The 15,708-nt window shown below is 42.2% G+C and overlaps 1 protein-coding gene across 2 annotated transcripts in view; it reads right to left on the bottom strand.

Moving 5' to 3' along the window:
• PTN (pleiotrophin) overlaps nt 1–15,142 on the bottom strand; it is a 99,109-nt gene extending 83,967 nt beyond the window's left edge. The window contains exon 1 of one of the 2 annotated variants that reach the window (XM_007177099.2): nt 14,843–15,142. The gene's annotated coding sequence lies outside the window, so the exon portion shown is untranslated. The remainder of the gene's footprint in view (nt 1–14,842) is intronic. The other variant, XM_007177098.3, reaches the window with a different exon arrangement.
• Between the last annotated feature and the right edge of the window lie 566 nt (nt 15,143–15,708).

The raw sequence follows: 15,708 nt of genomic DNA, 5'->3' as shown, positions 1-15,708 counted from the left end.
GAAAATATCAGAAAGGGAGAAAGAGTCTGCCTTCCCCACAGACTGTTGAACATAAGACACTTTCTCCCTTTGAGGGCCCATCACTTGTTTTTCTCCACATATTTTAATCAATATTCATTGAGCCGTAACAATCTGGCTTCCACGGTCACTCTGGTGTTGAGTTTCATGAGTAACTACTTTTTCCACTGGCTGCAGAAGTAATGAGTCTGTACACGGCTGGCAGAAGATCATTCCTTTGAGCAAAGCAAAATCAGCAGTTTCAAGGGAAGTGCGGGCATCTCAGTGTGGTGATCAGCCCACATCTAAAATGTAAACTCAAAGTACAGAAACCAACCCACAGGCCAACTGATCTCTTTTGGAAGATGTGGCTTCAAACCATTCCATGTGCATGTGAAATGCCTAGACCTCATTACAGAGTTTTCCTGAAAGCTGATGCATCCAAGGAAACCTTAAAATAAGGAGCAAAGTAATAACATATATTCCCCAGAAAATAAAACTCTTAACACGGTCTTGCCTCATTCTAGCAAAAGTATGTCGCAAGATCTCTTGAGGAGGAAGGTATAGTACTGAGCTCGGGGATTTGAGTTAGATGGGACCCTGGTCACCACCGTCCACCACATGCCTGAGGCTCCTTCTCATGAAAAGGTCTCCTAGACGTTGAGGGTGCCCATGAAGGTCAGAGACCTGAGAAGCCTGAGTCCGGCTCACACTCCGTTCCGAGGATAATCCACTCTCCACAATTCCTTCAAGCACAGAACACTCCCCTCTTCCCCCCATATCAGCTCTTTCTCTAGATTTCTTCCATCAGTGGCACTGGAATTCTTTCAAATTGATCAACATCTCATTTTTCACTACGACTTCATGCTCCTACCTTCCATCCTAATATCTAGACTTCCATCCTAATGTCAGATAGCTTTTATTTTCCTTCGTAGTGTCTCCAGAAAGAATTCCTCCTAAGTACCTACTTATGTCAAGCCATCAGAAATCCATCCATCCATTCATTTATTCATTCTTTCAGACATTTGGTATCATGCAAAGCATTGGGCTAGTTAAGTAGGGGAGAGACAGTCATTTAAAATAACTGCTATATGATAAGAATGAAGTCAGGATTCACACTATTGTCTCTACCGAGAACTCCCACTTTCTCCCTTATCTTTTTCACTCTTTAAACACAAGTCAGGAGACACTTCCTCCTGGAAGCCTGCCCTGAATCCACCCCCAGCTGAATTAGGTGTCTCTCTTATGGGCTTTCAAAAGTGCCTATCTAGATCATTGCACTGATATTGCATCCATTTGCTGTTGATGTGCCTGGCCCCCAAATAGACTGTGAGCTTTAAAGACAGAGACTGTGTTGTATTCATCTCTGCATTCCTAGTACTTAACATAGAGCCCAGTAGACTGTGCTCATTGCATATTTTTGAATGAATGAATGAATGAATGGATAAAAACTATGAAAGAAAAATCATAGAAAGTTGTGAAACAGAATAAGGAATAAGTATTCATTTTTAACTAGAGGAATGAAGACAATTTTCATGGAGGAGATGGTATTTAAGCAAAGCGCTGAAGCGTGAACAGGATTTCCAGAATTTGAAAAGATCAAGGGCTTGGGGGGAGGGGTGGTACACAGAGGATTACTTTTTAAAACCTAACGGATTCTCTCCACCTCTAATCTGTTACTTCTCTGAAAATAATCTTTCTTATACTCTAGCAAAGTTTTTTTTTTCCTTCCTTGCTTGTGGAGAACCTTCAGTGATGCCTTATTGTCTATCAGGATAGAATCCGAGCAGGTCAGCTTGCCCTTCAAGGGTCTTGCTATTGTTACCCAAAACTTTTTTCTAATCTTAACTTTCATTCCTTGGCCACCCACTGTCTGCACAAATCAGGCCCTTCTGCTCTCTGTCCCCCAGTATCTTGCTTTTTATCATCTCTTTGGCGTTCCTCTTTCTCCATCCCTCACCTACAATGCCTTCCCTGTGCCTTCTTGCCATAGACAATACCACTCTGTCTTTGAAAACCCTACCCCCTTCATGCAGCCTCCATTTTCCACTCCAGATTGGAAATACCTTCTTCTAGACAATTTGATAACCACTCGTTTACCATTTAATCATTGTATGGTTTTCTAACTATAAGCCTGCTTTGTCCCCCTTATGAGGACTGAAATAAGGTACCTACAAGCTAGGATAATGGATGGTGGCTTTTTGTAACACGCACAGTGTTCCAGACAAATAGTCTATTGATGAAAAATTCTTGATAACTTACGCACTCCTCTAAGGATGTATGAGGAGTCTTTCCTTTAGGCAGACATCTTATTATTCAGCTACCAGCAGATGGGGGTGCTTACCCTAGATATCATATTTAATTTAATGAGAAGAAATAAATTATCTATTATCAGTGTGTCTACGTTATGAAATCACTAACTTTGCCTATGTTATGATATAAAAACTTGCTACTTTCCTCCTTCATTGATAGAATTATGTTATTTTTACCTCTTCCATGCAGCCAAAGTAATGACATTTTTTTTAACTGTGTGACTAGCCCTTTAAGATAGGTGCGTCTTTTTCACTGTTTTTACCCTTGCCCTTGTCATCGTAGGGCTCCTTCATGCTTTTCAGCCTTCCAGGCTTTGCCCCTCGTCAAACCACATCAATATCAGTCTCAAACCTTAACCGTAAATGACATCTAGAGGGATAAAGGCTCAGTACTTCATGTAAAGGAGCGACTTCATCACACACAACAGGCTGCAGGGCATGGAGAATCCATCACCTAACCTTTCCCAGCCTCTATCCATCTGTGCCCCACTGTCGGATATCCAAGCTTGACAGTGAATGCTTTCCAATGGGAAACTGTAGCAGGATTTTTTTCCCATCCTTTGGTCCCTATTGTATGTTCAGCTGCACTGAAGCTAGCTGCTAATCAAAGCCAGAGACTCTCATACACAAACAAACACGGCATTGTGGCCTCCCCTGGGGCTGGAACACAGCAATCCAACAAACAATTTGGTCAGGTGATAGCAGCCTGGAGGAACAGACAGAGCATTGCCCAGACATCCTCCTGTCTTCACTCCCCTGCTCCCCTTCCTCAGCACGAGCCAGTGGAACCACGAGGCCAGGCAAACCGATGCTTGAGAAAGCAATGGAGAATAAAACAATATGCAGTCAAAAAGGTCTGGTCTGATAACAGGATTCTTTGTCCAAGAGAGTGTATTCTCTAGATCATAGTGAGGTAGAAATAAAATACATAGCATGAGAGCATATTCCTGGACACAGGAAAGAGGGAGAAGGAAGGGATTGGACCAGAATATCTTCAGATACTCACTGGGCCCTTGTCATAGAACAGTGGGGTGGAAGTGGAAGAGTGTGATGTTTAGGAGCTTTGTGGTTAGATATATTTGATCTACAATCTCAGTTCTGCCTCTTACTACCTCGTGACCTTGGACAAGTTACTTAACCATTCAGAGACTCGGTTGCTATTGTTAGTCATGTTGGGGAATTGTGCTCAGAAAGGAAAAAGGAGGGAAATGCTAAGAAAAGAAAGCAAGGTCTTCAGCTTCCAGAAGTAGCTAGTGATAGAGGATGACGGCTCCTCCCGGGCCCTGGCAGTTCCTAGGAACAGAGTCTCAGAGGCACTGGCAGCTTCTGAACTTTGACCTACTGCCATGTGTCTCCAGAGCACATCAAGGGAAACTAGGGATGCCCATGGCCAGCATGAAGCCTGGATACAAGATGTCTTCATACAACAGCAGGAGCTGGGACTCCTGCACATTGATAATGGAAACATCCCTGAATATGAAAGATGGAGCAGAAAAGCTAGAGATGCCAAAGAAAATGATTGCTCACATCACAGTTTTTGGTTAGGGCAGCCAGTTAACGTTAAATCTTGCCAGGGTTGGTGGAGATTGCAGGAGAGAGGGGAAATTGAGTAGGAACTAGGTGAAAGGTTATCTTAATTCTATGCAATGATAAACATGAACTGAGTACCTACTATGTGCCATTTGTTATTTGGGTAGTGGTAACGTGAAAGAACTAGAAACAACTGTCTAGCAGTACGGTATAGAACAGAGAGGTTCAGTGAGAAGATGCAGGACCACTGAAACTCAGAATTAATATAGTGACTTCCTTTAAATACAAAGGGTAGACAATCCAAAATGATTTAATAATTGAAGCATCTTCATATGGAGACCTACAAATGGAAATAAAATCAGTTAGATGCTATCTTGAGGAATCTATTATAAGATCTGCAGATTTACTTCAGGAAACACCAGTCAATATTTCCATGTCTTATCCTTTCTAGGATGTACCTTAAATGTCCCTCAATTGCACATGGCACTCCTCATTGGGTATGTCCACATCCTCATTTCAGTAAAAGTCAAATTTATCAGATAAGCCACAGTCCCATAATTTCTCCATTTCCACCTTCTGGGAGAGAATTTTTTTACTTGCTCCTTAAAGCCTTACTAACTGTCCTGCACTCAACTGTCACATTTCTCACCTCTTCCAATTCAGAGGCTCCTGGCCTCCCCACAGGAACTCCAATCTCACTGCAGCATTAGGAGTCATAGTAGATACAAATATTTGAACATTCTCAAGGAACAACGTGTGATTTTGCTTAAATTCCACCAAGAATAGAGATAAGCAATCCCATGTCACATTAGATGAGTAGTGAAATCTATTCCCTTTTGAGGAAAACAGCCCCTAATACTTAGGCTGATCTTCCTCACCAAAGAAACATTAAAATCACCTTAAGAAGAATGGTCACACCTTCCTCTGTTCTGTACTTATTTTCAATAGTTGCTCAAGTTCCAATAGATGATGATAAATCTGGCTATACCTTGGTATGGACTTGGAAGTTTAGACAAGGAAAGGGGTCAATTTGAGATGGGAAGGAGGCAAGGAAATAATATTTGTTCTTCAAAATAAAATTAAACAATTTTTAATAGAAATGCCCAAGTCTAAACTTTTTTTCTGATTTCAACAAGATATTTAACGTTACACATTAGAGGTGGCAAAGGGAAGTCAGGGTAGAAAACTAACCCAGGAAGCTAACTAGTGTGTGTGTAGCTAAGCCCTGGGCCTGGAGGGATCCTGCTGTGCCCATGAAAGGGAGCCTCTGGGTCTTTTCCTTGGTCTCCTTTCATGATGCCCCCGCAAGAGTGGGGGAGATATGAATGGAAACAATGGGGTGGAGAGTGTAAACTTTATGGATGAGTTGACTCCAGTGACCAGGCTGTCTAAGTCATGGCCCTGAATCCAAGATTGCTCAAGTCCTATTTGAGGCAGCAACTCTTCACTAGAACAACTGATTCTGTTTTGCCTTCAAATACTTCCTCTGAGAGGAACAAGGAGGGGACAGGCTGGTCCCTGTCCTGGAATGACTTCATGGCATGTTTATACTAAGAGGCATGTAGAGCTTAGGAGATTTAGAAAGCAAACAAGACAAATCCACTGGAGAGAAATCTCCTAACGAGCCCCACCAGAGCCAGATGGGCCAAAAGGGCCCAAAGAGAGTTGCCGAGCAGTTCATCTGGAGTGGAGGAAACCTCAGCGCTATCTAGTAGAGTTTTCTGTGAGGTCTGAAGCTCCTCTCCCCAAGCTCATGCTTGGCTTCTGTCTATCAGAGTTTTGGATGTTTTCCCTAAGGTCTCAGTTCAAGTCCACTTCTATTTCTTTTGTCTTCTTGGTTCTGCTGCCTTTGAAGTTAACTGCTCTCATTTTAACCTCTTGCAAGAGAACATCACTGGATGAGATGTTGGTAACCCACAGCTAGCTTGCTTTTAGGAAATGTGGATCTAGTTAGAGAGAAGTTGGTAGAAATCCACCTCTACCCACTTATTCCTGCTAAATTGCTTTTGATCTGTTTCTCCAAACCAAATTCATTTATGACAGCCTTGAAGTACATCTTCAAATCCCCAGATATCATATATCAGAGGGCAAACTCTGTGATCCCTAACCATCAGACTCAAACCACTGTTTTAAAAGGCTAGAAATCATTTCAGGCTCAAGTTGGTGGGAATCCCAATACTGGCATAGACAATAAAAGCTTTCCACCCCTCCTCTACAAACAAGAGTGCGGTTGACAAACCCAAATTTGATCTGACTCACTTTAAACTAGAGCCAATCTGTACACTATTCATTCCAAATAATAATAGAGCAAATAAATAATTCCCCAAAGGGTGTCAAGCCCTGGAGTGACGTGCATCAAAGAGGTTTGCTGCCCCTGCAAGTTTACCCACGTGCAGTGCATTAGGCCCTCTCTTCTTAGCCCAGAGCAGCTCAGAAGTTCCCCAGGCTTCTGGGACCTGCTAAGGGGGTGAGATTGGACCTGGGTGGGATCAGGCAGCTGTGGCTTCCCTGGGGAGACTTTTACCCCTGGATATGTATCTGGAAGGGTCCTCAAGGTTAAGAATGGAAGATAATGTTTACTCAGCTTGACCTTTAATTTGTACACACTAAGGTCCATAAGATTATCTGTTGCATCTAAACAGCACATCCTTTGCTGGGAGAAAGATTTTTTGTTTGCTTCATGGGATTATGTTTGTTTGTTTGCATTTTTCTATTTCCAACTTTTTAATGAGAGTCCATCAGATTAATTTACTAAGCTTTTTTTATGATTCAAATTTACCCATGTCAAGCTAAATAAATTGAATTTCCATCTTAATTGGCCCACTTAGTAGAAACAAATGCACATGTTAATGTGTGGAAAGCTATAAACATATAGCATACATCGATTACTATGTTGATCTAAACATCAGGACACACAATTATTTGTACAACTATTTTCAAAGGTTAAATCAGAAAAACTATAAAAGTGTATCAGAGTGTTAATAGTGGTGTCCATTTTGAGCAGGATTATAAGTCTTTTTTTTCCTTCTTCATAACTTTAAAAATTTTATTATCTTGTAGCATGGACATTTTTCTAGAATGAGAAAAAATAATGTGTTTCTCCAGGTATATATTTGTGTTTTCCTAATAACAAACATAATAATGAAAAAACCCTTACTGTTTTTCACATCATTAAAATTAATCAAACTTTTCACAAGTTTGAAATGAATTGAGCTGTATGTAAGATTCTGCATTTTGCCAGAGGCATTGAATTGAACAGTTAACTATATATTGTAATCAAGAAAAGAGGATGAGAAGAAAGGCTTTATATTATTGTTTCAAAACTTAAGTACCTCCACCAGTTAAAATAACGTAATAAACTCCCTGCTTTCTTTCCTATAGCAGCTTCAGGCTTCCTCATTTGATCACCTTGGACCATATCTAAAGAAATATACTGTACCCAGAAGGCAACATTATTTTATAGAAAATATTTTTTGAAGAACTAAATTGGCCCTTGCATAAGATTCTCCAAAGCTGCAGGATATTTTTTTAAGCCAAAGTTCCAACTTCTGACTTAACGTGGACACCCCATCTGGCCAACTGGAAGATGCCCAGTGGAAGCCTTCGGATGTTCTAATGCTCAGAAATGAAGGCCACTAGGTGTTACAACTTGAGCGATGATTCTCTGCTATGGGGAGCAATAATCCCATGGGCAGGTTTAGAACAGGCCATATTATTAGCAAATAAGGAAGGCCATTATGAAAACATTATTTTAAAGTTTTACATGGTCTCCATTTGTTTTATCCTGAGTGAAGACTTTCTCTGTTACCTAAGATTGTCACTGAGATATGTTCCTTATTGATCGAATCTGGACTCTGAGGCAAGAGTCCTTGGCTCCTTCCTCAGGCAGCCCAGCGTCTCCCAGGAAGCCACACAGATGGCTGGTCCCTGCTCTGCTTCCCTTATGGTGTGGAAGGGCACATCCAAGGGAAAAACAGATGTTCAAACCTTAAATAAGAGAATACTCTAGCATTCAGAAAGCGCATTACATTACATCCTTCTCATCGTAAGAATGAAGTTTCCTAAACACTATTACGACGGCAGTGTTCGGCTCACTTACACCCTCGCAGGGGAAGGCTCCAGAAGAAACACCGGTAGGAGGCCTGAGATCACACCTGGCAAAGGGCCTTGTATTCTTTTTTTTTTTTTTTAATTTATTTATTTTTGGCTGTGTTGGGTCTTCGTTTCTGTGTGAGGGCTTCCTCCAGTTGCGGCGAGCAGGGGCCCGTCTTCATCGCGGTGCGCGGGCCTCTCACTATCGCGGCCTCTCTTGTTGCGGAGCACAGGCTCCAGATGCGCAGGCTCAGTAGTTGTGGCTCACGGGCCTAGTTGCTCCACGGCATGTGGGATCTTCCCAGACCAGGGCTCGAACCTGTGTCCCCTGCATTGGAAGGCAGATTCTCAACCACTGCGCCACCAGGGAAGCCCGGGCCTTGTATTCTTAAGGGGCTCAGTCAAGTCAATAGCAATTCGGATGGTGACTGCAAATTTCTTTTATAAATAATCCAACATTGTAAATATGACTTGCACATGAAGATACAGGAGTGATCAGCTTTTGCACATAGTAGGAAGTGTTATTGTCAATGACCTTCGTTGTGTGTTTCAAGCTATGCATGTCATGATTAGAGAGTTCTGATTTCTCACCTGCTCTCCCAATTTATAGAACTAAACACTAGTGACTGGTCACTCAAAGTGAGGTCCCCAGGCCAGCAGCTGCTATCGCCAGGGAGCTTGTTAGAAAGGCAGACCCTGAGAGTCCACCAGAGACCTACTGAATCAGAATCGCATTTTAGCAAGATCTCTAGGTGACTGATATGCACATTGAAGTGTGAGAAGCACAGCTATAGTATAAACAAAGTGTTGCTAATCAATTGTAAAAACCTAAATTTAGTGAGAATAACCGATTGAAATTTTTGGTATGCATCCTTTACAACTCTTAGGAAGCCCTATAACATAATATTTAGTAAAACAATTCATAACCATTTCAGTTTAACCTTTTTTAGAATTGTCTACTCACTTTTTTTTTTTTCACTCTGACTCCGACTTCCTTTTCTTCACACCTGTCACACATCTTTCCTCCTACTCACTTCATCTGGTCAAACTTACCTTTCAGCATCTTAGGCAATCTCTAGGGGTGCTGAGAAAATGATAATGGCAAGCAGCAGAACTGGGGAAAGAGACAGGCAGAACTGGCCCCACTGATTTTATTAACAGTAGCTTATGTTTAGTGTAGCAGTTTACAGTTTATAAACAGTGCATTGTTACGATTTACCTTTACCACCAGCCCGTGAGGTAGGCAAAGCGTCTATCATCACCATCATCATCAACATCATCACCATCTTACAGATGAAAACCCTGAGGTTCCAGGAGATACAGAGACATACTCAGCATCAGGCAGAACTGCGATGAGATAAATGCAGGCTCCTGAATCCAAACCTGAACTCTTTCCTCTGAGCTGACGGCTCCATGATGGCAGCAGGGCCAGAGCACATGGCTATGGGTGTCACCAACATCAGCAATGAGATGGCTGCACCTTGGCTTGGGAGTGCCCTGTATGCAAAATGCTCTCCTAGACGCTATAGGAAAGGCCAAGGTCAACAGTCTGATGTGGGGACCTTACATGTCAAATTCCCTGGGGCCTGGAGCACGATCACATGTTCCGTGTGTTTGTTTTCAGAAGGGGTTTTGGATCTGCATTTAGAGAGAACGGTCTGAGACTATAGAGGGCAGAAGCATTTCAAGAAGAAGAAAGTCTCACCTAGGTTTCTGTTTCTTTGTTTTCTCATGCCAGCTGGACATGAGAAATAAAGCAGTGGGGGAGGGAAAGCAAGGGTGGACTTTCATGGTGGGGGCAGGGCTGCATCCCCACAATCAGCATTTCCATTATCCTCATCATATACTCCGTAGCAGTCAGACTCTGGGTTCTGTCCTTCACACTCATTTTCTAGATTAATATTCATGTCAATCCTAGGAGGTATTAGTGCTGTCATCTTAGGGATAAGGAAATTGAAGCAAGAAAGACTACAATATTTGCTAATGGTCACACAGCTAGTAAGAAGCGTAGCTGTGGTTACCTTGATTTCTTTAAACTTAGAGCTCAAATATTGGAGCATTACAGCTAATGTTTCTAATACATCACCTGCATCCAGGTGCCCTGTCACATGTCCATCTTCCTTGACTCCACCTCTCAAATCAGAATCTCTGGGGATGGGCTCCAGGCATCTGGATGCTAAGACATGACTCCAGTTATTCTGATAAACACCGAAGAAAGGAAACCACTACGCTGGGTGATTTGGCCGCTTACTGCACATACACTGGAGTTTAGGTTTGACATGAGAGGCAACTGAGAAAGAAAATTAATTAGTCAGAGGAAGATATGGCATTATATTATAGAGGAGAAAAAAATATCCAAACTAGGAATTTTAAGATCTTTTAAGATCGTCAAGATTCTTGTATTAAATAATGGGGTCATCTTAACCTCTTTAAATTTGTATCCTTATCAATTAAAAAAAAATCCTGTTCAGCCTACGTAAGTAGAATTGTTATGAAAATATGATGAGAAAATAAATGTTATTAGTTCTGAAAAGCAAAGGCCTATAGCCACAATGAAGTTATGATGAAAATAATGTCCCAAGTGTTCAGTCTTAAGGCTTTGAAGAACACAGTTTGTTAAAGAAGAGGTAGGGTTTCCTTCTCCATTATGGAGGTGAGTCAGAGACCATGCAAGGTCGAGAGCTTTAAAATGAACAAGGTGAAATATGATTAGGAAGACACTCCAGAGAACTGGCAGACCTATATGATGTTTGCAATAAAGGAGGTAGAGGAAAAGACAGGAGAGCCTTCTTCTAGAGGTTCAAGGTTGAGAATGGGGTGCTTGGGTTTAAACACGAAATTGGTACCAGGTGATGTATAGAGGGATTGAGTATAGAAGGCAGTCAAGGTCATTGGAACATGAGGAAGAGCAGAGAAAATGGTATTCAGAGTCATTTACTTATTTTTTCACTCATTCATCAGATATTTATTGGGCATTTCAATGGTCTCACTCTAGATATTCTAGGGTTCTGGAGAGGAATGAGAGAGTCCCTGCCTTCTAGGGGTGCATGGTCTGGGTGGGGTGGAGCTGGTGGTAAAAGTGAGTAATTCCAAGAGGTAAACGATGTGCTTTTCCAGTTTTGGCGCTGCTGGGAAAGGAGGAACTGAAGTCGCCGGAAGGGTGGGTGGAGGGGAGAATTAGAGCGCCACCTAGAGGGAGGATTTGCCTGGGAAAACCCTCCCTTGGCGCCGTTAATCTCAGGTTCATTCTGTTTCACCCAAATTCCACAGCTGAAGGTAGAGGACTTGCTATCGTTCCCTCCATGTCTGTGATTTCATCGAAGGACAGTCATCTCATATCTCAGTATAAAAAGTGGAAGAAGTGGGAATAAGAGGTGAGAGGTACAGAATGCTATTTGTGCCTTACAATGATGTTTTGGTTTTTATTAAGCACAATTCTTAGAATTAAGAGCCCAAGTGTCAGTTACTATGACTTACTTCATTCAAGATTAATATGTAACAATAGATTTTTTTCACTAACTATGAAGTTTCAGAATCTAAGAACTCTGCTTTTAGGAAACTCATTATGATGATGTCTTTATTTGAAATGTCACTTTATCTAAACCTACTATGAAGAAATGGCTCCAAAATAAAGCCCAGTAGAAAAAATTAAATTATTTCTCAAAATATCTTAAGCATGAACTATTCACTGTATTCCCTGCTTACTTTGAAGAAATAGGGATTTGTGGTGAATGTGATCTACATAATCAAATCTGCAATATTACCATAATTATAATGCCCTCTGATAACGTTACATTATAGTTATCCTTCTAAACCACAGAAATCTTAACTTGTCATTTACCAAATGCTAAAATAAGGAGGAACAAAAGGCTTGTTATATTTGACAATCTAGAAAGATCGTATGACACCTATGCCATGTGGAAAACTATGCCACATACAAGACTGGTAAGAAGTGCATGGAAAAATGGCCCAGTGGATGGAAAATTGAATGGGCCATAAACATCAAGAATGGAGAACTTTCCAAAGTGAGGCTGTGGTCCAAATTCCACTCAAGCCAATTGACTCTGGAAGGAAAAAAGCTGGCCCAGCTTGTAAAGAGAAGCTCCATATCTGAATATTATTTTACCCCAGGGCAATGACATGGTTTTGTGTCAAAAGGAAACAAAAGTTCTCTAATTATTCATTAGAACTGCAGCCAAAAGAGACAACATTCGCCACCCTTAGAGAAGCTCCACTCAGCATTCAAACAAGGGCTGTTGGGAGGCCTGACTCACCTGATGCTTAAAGATGAGCATCTCTTTAAACGGGACTGACCTGCACTCAGGTGTAAACCAGCTTGCTCCCTGATCACCCCGGGTTGTCTCGGTTTAGGCATTAGTTTTAGGAGGGAAGTCAAGGTCAGCCATCCTATTCACTATGTCCCCTATTAAAAAGTGTAAGTGTTGGGAGAACTGGAATATATAATCTGAATTCTAACTACTGGCCCTCAATCCACCATTAACTCATACACCATTTCGAACAAGCCACCCAAACTCAGTCTCCTGAGAAAATTTTGAATAGTAATAAAATACCACATGGCAAATAAGAATATGATCAGAATTCACATGAGAATGTCATTTAAATAAGAAAGCAAGAGTATCTTCAAAAGGAAAAAAATATTTAAACCCAAAATACTCAATATCTAAGATTGATTTTATTGATAAAAGTGATTAAATTATTTGGGGACCTTATTTCTCTCAAGTTATTTCCAATGATCAGGTTCTGTGAAAATTCAAACCAGGCCAACTAGCTTTTCTAGAGTAAAAACATCAAAAATGTTCATTAAAAAATGTGGGTTCTGCCACATATTGCTATATGTGAAGGCTAAATAGGTACATGGAAATTTTCAAAAAATCAGTAAATTTATTATACCCAATACCATGAAAAGAGGTCTAGGAGACCACAAAGTTATGTATTATAAACATAATATATTGTACTATAAATATTTTAAATATATGTTATCATTCTCATTCTATATAATACCCCATTGAAAAGTCAGATAATAAAAAGTCACATATTAACTGTAGTTTCTTTTCTCTCACACTCTAGCTTTGAAAATATAATACATTTGTACCGACAAGCAAACATCTGGAACACAGCACCTAATGCGTTAAGTATGGCTTCAGGTGGGTGTTCCTTATAGAGACCTTTCCCTAAATGATAAAAAAAAAAATGTCCTAAAAGAGGCCTGGGAACAGGAGGAGATGAAAGATCAACTTCTACAGATTTAAAGTACAATTAGAGAATCAAAAGCACCAAAGTTTCTTAAAGCACAAAATAATGGTATTAGAGGTTTTTTTCACAACATAATTTTTTAAAAGCCCATCCTCTAATTTAAATGAGAAAGTACAAATATTGCCACTCTGAAATAACTCATGTCCCAAAGGGAGAAAAAAGAAAATATCCACTCTAATTTCCTTTGAATTTAACTGGACTATAAATTTTTTTTTAATGATTTGGTCTTTAGAATGCATAATTTACTTAAAAAGGAACATAATGAAGATGGAAAATAGAAGCTTTATTTTCTACGCCGGGAGACACCTCTTTTGTTTCACTCCCATTACCTTTCAATATTTCAAATATCAGTTCATCCCCAGATGATCACGGGGATAAAGAGGGCTTTGCTGTTTCGTCAACTCCACATTTGCCTGACATTGTGAAATTGCTTCGTTATTAGTTCGAAAGCTCCTCTTGATAGTTCCTGGATCTCCTCCCAGGCCCTTCCCTCCAACACACACCCGTAGGTCACCTTTCTCAAGTTGTTAAAGCAAAATGCCTAAATAACCCTCCAGATGAAAACAAAAGATGCCAAAAGACTGGAACTTTGATTTCTCTCAAATTGTTCATTCTTCCCAACCGTCACCTCACCCCCCCCCCACATGCCACTCCTACTTTTTCAATGTATCCCCCAGACTTGTAGAGCAGCTGTTAACAGAGGTAGGGGTGAGTTAACAGGAGTGTAAATAAACTCAGCGTGTGTTCTGGTGTTCCTGCGTGTTGTGTTAAAGAAAAAGGTGTTTGTGTGTCTGTGTGTGTGTGTTGAAGAGAGAGCAAGTTTTATGTTCTGTGTGTTAAGTAGAGAAGGGAAGGAGTTGAATACATTCCTCGCTTTTAAAATATTTTAACTTATTAGAAACATCAACTCAGAAACTAAGAATCTAGCAGATTGGTAATTAATATACCCTAGCTTTATGTGGGTGAAATGAAAAGTTCAAGTGTCTCTGTACAGGGCAGTTCTTAAAATTATTCAAATGAGAAATGGGGTTCAAGGTGTGTCTTTTAAACTTTGGACGTAACCATTTCTAGAACCATTCCTGGGCTGGCAGGCAGGACAAGGAGTGGCCGGATGCTCTGCGAGGGACCCGCAAGGTCAGCTGGCACTGGGAGGCACAAGCCCCCGCTTGGTACCTAGAAACGCCAGCGAAGGCGCATCAGCTGGCAAGCCCTGGGGCAATCCGGGAAGCTGGGGAAGGATGGGAAAATGAACCCCGCTTGCTCAGGCTGCCTGACTTTCTCTCTCTTCTCCACCCAGCCGCAGACACACCTACTAACTCAGGTTTTACAAAGAGCCAAAGCCCCTGCATGTTCTCCATTCCGCTGGAAGCAGGAACACGGTCCAAATGCGCACATAACATCACAAAAGCTTCTTTCCTTCCACCCATCTATGGGCACCCTGACCATCCTGACCAGACGCCCCCAAAATATGCCTCTGGAGCAAATCCGTTTTGAAAGCAGCCGCACCAGCAAAGACACCAGCAGCCTCTCTCCCACTCCTACCACGATCATCCGCGGGCACCCAGGAAAGTGGCAGAGGATGAAGGGGAAGTCGATCGGAGACCACTCGGGGGAACCGCGCCTTCCCTTCCACTTACTCGGAGTTGCGAACGTGCCGCGTGCGCTCAGGCTGCCTTTGTTGGTCGGGGCGAGGTTTTCTGCCCGGAGTCCAGGTACCCGAGGCACTGCTGCTCGCGGCCGCGCCTGCTCCCTGCCTCCGGCACGCACGGTGACTCGCTGGTCTCTTTCTTCCCCTCTCCCCACTTTGGCTTTTCCTCTGCTCTGCGGCTCCCTTGGCGGGATTTTCGGACTGGAAGGCGGGGGACCAGACAGATCCTGCCTCGGAGTGGAGCACGCCCTGCCGGGGAGGGGACGGAAGGGAAATGGAGAGTGGGAGGGAGGAGAGGAGCTGGCAGGGAGAATACGAGGGCTGGGCGAGGGGGGAGCGCGCCTTTCCCTCGAGAGCTGATTGGGAAACTTATTAAAAGCAGGGTCCTCCAGGGGCAGTATCTTCCCACCCGCGCCAGCACGCGGATTTGAACCCAGAGGCCAGAGGATGAAGCACTGTTTCGTTTTTAGCAGAGACAGATGCAGTATCTCTTTCCCAAACTTTGTGCATGACCTCTTCTTTAGGTGGGTGCGTACGCCAGTTTATCAAGTAGCGCATCTTAAATGGACAACTGATGGCATCTTAAACTACAGTTTGGGCCCCCGGAGATTCTTTTTAAATGATATTCAGGGTGGAAAAGCAGTCTTCAAGACCAGCTCTCATTTGTCCCCACGCCTATCGCCCTCCCCCCGCACAGCTTCAGTCACTTTAGCTGTCAGTCCCATCCCACCTGCGCGTCACCATGTGTGCAAAGGACTTTTTTGCTCCTGTCACAGAGTGACAGATGTCTGAAAGTTCCCAATTAAATGCCACTTTCCTTTAGGGGGCTCTTTCCTTTTCTGGCTTCCTTGGTGC

The sequence above is a fragment of the Balaenoptera acutorostrata genome, chromosome 7 (genome assembly GCF_949987535.1).
Source record: "Balaenoptera acutorostrata chromosome 7, mBalAcu1.1, whole genome shotgun sequence".
Lineage (NCBI taxonomy): Eukaryota > Metazoa > Chordata > Mammalia > Artiodactyla > Balaenopteridae > Balaenoptera > Balaenoptera acutorostrata.
Note: the sequence above shows the minus strand (reverse complement) of the source record. Positions and strands in the feature narration are given on the sequence as shown.